Source organism: Boleophthalmus pectinirostris, unplaced genomic scaffold (genome assembly GCF_026225935.1).
Source record: "Boleophthalmus pectinirostris isolate CB_2022bp ecotype Guang Dong unplaced genomic scaffold, ASM2622593v1 HiC_scaffold_8, whole genome shotgun sequence".
NCBI classification, from domain to species: domain Eukaryota; kingdom Metazoa; phylum Chordata; class Actinopteri; order Gobiiformes; family Gobiidae; genus Boleophthalmus; species Boleophthalmus pectinirostris.
This window is the reverse complement of record NW_026571515.1, coordinates 1,415,515-1,420,316: the sequence shown is the minus strand read 5'-3', so window position 1 is coordinate 1,420,316 and position 4,802 is coordinate 1,415,515. Positions and strand designations below refer to the sequence as shown.

General features: G+C 40.6%; 1 long non-coding RNA gene across 1 annotated transcript; it reads left to right on the top strand.

Annotated features, from left to right (window-relative positions):
• Positions 1 to 499: 499 nt before the first annotated feature.
• LOC129412425 (uncharacterized) lies at positions 500 to 4,293 on the top strand. Its single transcript, XR_008633723.1, has 3 exons — positions 500 to 563; positions 3,093 to 3,181; positions 4,187 to 4,293. It is a non-coding gene; the product is annotated as an uncharacterized LOC129412425 (long non-coding RNA).
• The last annotated feature ends 509 nt before the right edge of the window (positions 4,294 to 4,802 follow it).

The window sequence follows — 4,802 nt, the reverse complement described above, 5'->3', positions numbered from 1 at the left end:
GTAGACAAACAAAATCAGCTTTTTGCTCCTTACAAAATAAGAAAATATCTTTCTGTTTTACAATATTTTAAGCCCCCAAGCGAAATAAAAGACAACAAACTTGTAATTACTGCACAGGTAAAGCGCAAAGTACAAAAGACACGCATGAATGAGAGGCAGGGCGACACCCTCAACATATGACTCCTAATGACGTTCTGTAGCGTGTAGTCAACCATCTAAAGGGAATTTTGCACTTTTGCACTTCCGTTTTGTCGCTTCTTCAATAAAAGTCTAAACTGTCTATGGTCGAAACAAAGCGGCACCACGTGTGTTTCACGAGAGGTTATGTCCGTAAGGAATCATTTACCTGTACAGTTTGTACAATATAATTGTCTTTTTTTTCTCGATTTGAAGTCTGTCTGCGGGTTCAATGCGTCAGTGTACAACTCTTATTTTGACATAGACCGGAAGTTAAGCGCTCAAACGACTATGACGTCGGAGGGTTGATCTATTGGGTTGATACCAGTAAATGCAGTGACTGGAGCATACAATCATCCTCACATGTCTCCAACGCTGCAAACCCGGTAAGAGTTTCGTGTTGTGCGTTTTGTATTGGACGTGTTTTATCTTTTGTTTGTGTTCTTCTAGTCTCTGTGTTAAAATCCTGACTGTACAAGTTTATACGTACAGTTTAGGTTATCTTTAGGTACTTTTTAATTTACCAGATCATGTTGTTATTAACACCACATTTACTTGTCTGTTTCAGACGGTTTTGGGTTTTATTTGGATGTTTTGTGTAGGGTTTAATGTAGTTAGTTTTTATGGAATCTATTTTGAATCAGACTGTTCAAAGAACGCTTTAAAACACCAAGCAAAAAAGTATAAATCGAAATAAAATACATTTGCAATCAAATCATTTGTGTAATCGTATAAAATATGTGTCTTTGTCTCTTTGGAAACATTTAGTTTTTATTGTTGTTCCTCAGTTTTGTTTGATGCTGTTTTCTTCTGATTAATCGTTCCTTAGTCGTGACAGGTGGGTGTAGTTGTGACTGTATGACACAGAGCCGGGGTGCATTCCCATTGGCTGATGAAATAGTCCACAACCCGCCCACCCCACGACTGTTTCCAGATTAGACTCAGAGATACAGGAAGTGCAAACGAGAAAACTTGAATCAGAACCAAAAGAAAAAAACATCATCAAATAAAAGTGAGAAAGACGCAGAACAAAAACAAAAAAGGCAAAGACAGATTTTTTACACAATTACACAAATAGGTACAAGACCAAAGTCTGATCCTGTCACATCTCAGAGGATCAGCAGGTCCGGGTCTGATCTGGACTTGGGAAACGTGGGAAAATCAGGAGCCACAGGAGGCGCCAGTCACAAAAACTGTTCTTGTGTCCTTAGGCAAGACACTTCACCCACATTGCTCAGTATGAAAGTGGTGTGTGTGTGTGTGTGTGTGTGTGTGTGTGTGTGTGTGTGTGTGTGTGTGTGTGTGTGTGTGTGTGTGTGTGTGTGTGTGTGTGTGTGTGTGTGTTGGTGGTCAGAGGAGCTGATGGTGCAGATTTGCAGCCTCACTTCTGTCAGTCTGCCCCAGGGCAGTTGTGACTACAGTAGTATCTAACCATGACCGGGTCTGGAGTGAATGAATAATGATCTGTAAAGCTGTGATATTTTATTTTATTTATTTTTTGTTTGATTATTTTTATTTGGTATTTTGATTTTCTATTTTTTGTTTTTTTGATGTTTTAACAGTTTTCTTTGAACTGTGTCACTCAGAATTGACTTTATTGGCTTTATATTTGTTTGTTTATCTTTCAGTCAGGGCTTATCCATTACATTTATCATTATTATTTTTTTCTTCTGTTTTGTTGGTGACATGTGTGTAATAATCGTGAGGTGTGGTGATACAAATGTTTGCAGTAGCGGAAACCTCCCTAGAGAAAACCAGCTTCCCTGTAACAAACACAGATTTGAGTTTTAATCCACAGAAGTTGCAGCTTTGGCTACAATAAGAGTTTACACCAATGATTGTGGAGTGAATGAATAATGAAATGTAAAGGGCTTTAGGGATCTTGAAAGGCGCAGTATAAATGAAATGATTGTTATTATTATTATTATTATTATTATTATAGAAATGATCAGGTGCAACCTTTGAGTTTTCTTTTTGGAGATTTTATGACAATTCCTGTATTTGAACAAGATCCTTCTCACTGTCCACATTGTTCCCAGCCCAAAGCTGTAAAACCGGTAGGAGGTCCTCTGGTATTTTGTAATGTGTGTTTGCACCTCCCACAGCACATTTTGTTTCCTCTACAGTTTGTGTGTGTGTGCATGCAGTGTGCATTTGTGGTCATACCGGTTTGTAAAAGCCTGACCCCGTCAGATCTCAGGAGCTCAGAGGTCTGGTCCTGGTCTGGACTTGGACTGAGACTCTGGGAAAATCAGGAGCCATAGGAGGCACCAGTGGGAATAACTGTTGTTGTGTCCTTAGGCAAAACACTTCACGCACATTGCCTAGTATGAAAGTGGTGTGTGTGGTCGGAGGGTCCGATGGCACTGATTGGCATGGCAGCCGTGCTTCTGTCAGTCTGCCCCAGGGCAGTTGTGGCTACAATAGTAGTTTACCATCAGCAGGTGTAGAGTGAATGAATAAAGCTGAATAATGTTCTGTAAAACGTCTTTGTGACAAAAATGTCTGTGAAAAGTGCTGTATAAATAAAGACTCACTTGCTAGTATTTAGTGTGGTTACATAAAATGTACATTTTATTTTTGAGCGACTCTCTGCATCCTTTATCTGAGTCATTTGTAAAGTTTTTTTTTTTCTTAAATAGCATTTTTAAAAATCTTAATCTTAATTTAAATCAGCAGGATCCAAGTGTTTGATGTAAACTGTTGCTGTTTAATGAGTTGATTCATGTGTTGCCATGGTGACGGTAGAACAGTATAATCATGAGTCTGACTCAGAGCCTCATGTTACCAGTCTGATCTGTGGAGACTCGGCTGCAGCTGTTTCTATAAATAATGTGATGGAGGTGTGGTGTTTTTTATTGGGTCTTAACTCTGGAGTCTCTAATACTATTTGTTGTTTTTTGTTTATATTTCAGATTTTCCTGCTCAACAAAAGAACTTTACACCATGAACACAAGTTCCAATAGACACTATGAAAATCCACGAGGCTGTCCCTCTTCTTATGGTAAGATTTACAGACGTGGACAAAAATGTTGATGTCCTTTGGACAGATGAGACAAAACTGGAGCACTTTGGCAAGACACATCAGCTCTGTGTTCACAGACACAAACATGAAGCAGACCAAGAAAAGAACACTGTCTCTACTGTGAAGCACGGAGGAGGCTTGGTTTGGTTCTGGGGCTGTTCTGCTGCATCTGCCACAGGGCGTCTTGAATCTGTGAAAAATACAACGAAATCTCAAAACTGTCAAGGTGTTTTGGAACAAAATGTGTCGCCTGGTGTCAGAAAGTTTTGGTCTCAGTCGTAGATCAAGAGTCTTCAACATGATAATGACCCAAAACACACAGAGAAAAACACACAAGAACGACTAAGAACAAAACACTGGACTGATCTGGAGCGTTCTTCTGTTCTGGAATGTTCTTCTGTTCTTCTGTTCTGGAGCGTTCTTCTGTTCTGGAGCTGTTCTTCTGTTCTGGAGCGTTCTTCTGTTCTGGACTGTTCTTCTGTGAGTCCAGATCTCAGTCCTACTGAACATCTGTGAAAGGAGCTGAAACATGCGTCTGGAGAAGGAACCTTCAAACCTGAGACTAGAACAGTTTGTTGTACAGAGCAGAAGTTTCACTGACAGTTACAGAAATTGTTTGTTTGCAGAATTTGCCTCAAAAGTTTGTGTAAAAAATATAAAGTTATTGGAACCATCATTTTTGTCCAGGCCGGTTTCATTATTTTGTTTTTTTTAATAATTCTGCTTAACCACATTTTTATTTATTTATTGCTTTTCTCAGTTTCAAGTTATTTCAGTGACCATTGTTTTCTTTCATTGCCAGAGGAGACCGACAATTTTGTCCACGTCTGCAGTTTCTTCTTTTCCAAATAGATTAAGAAGAACATTTAATACAATTAAACTAAAGAAATTCTGCTTAATTTAGCCTCCGTTTGTTCTTGAGGCTGCAGCTTAAATAGAACATAGAGACTGTCACTGATCCTGGGTCTTTGTGTTTGTGGACAGGTCACACTGCTGCCTTTTGTTAGCAGCTCCACATGTCCCTACACTTACAGGACAAAAGACGGGCTGGAGTGTCCCAAGTGTGAAACCAGGTGAGTGTCAAACCACAGGAGGAGGAGGAGGGGAGGAGGGGGAGAGTAGGGTGTGATAGAATTTTTTGGGTCACAAGACATTAAGTCTTTTAAAGGTTTAATCTATGTTTAAACACATCAAGTCCACAAAATTATTAATCTATGTTTAATCATTGCACAATATAAGATTATCAGAATTGCTATGTGATCTGTTCAAAACTGTATGTAACTACAAAACCATCAGCTGACCTGCTGACGCACCAGCTAATTATTGTAATTAAGGTTGGACAGGAGGAGGAGGAGGAGGACAGGAGGAGGAGGAGGGGAGAGGAGGAGGACAGAAAGAGGAGGGGGGGACAGGAGGAGGACAGATGGAGGAGGGGGACAGGAAGAGGGGAGGAGGGGGGACAGGAAGAGGAGAGGAGGGGGGACAGGAGGAGGAGAGGAGGAGACAGGAGGAGGAGAGAGGAGCGGGGACAGGAGAAGGACAGATGGAGGAGGGGGACAGGAAGAGGGAGGGGACAGGAAGGAGGAGAGGAGGGGGGACA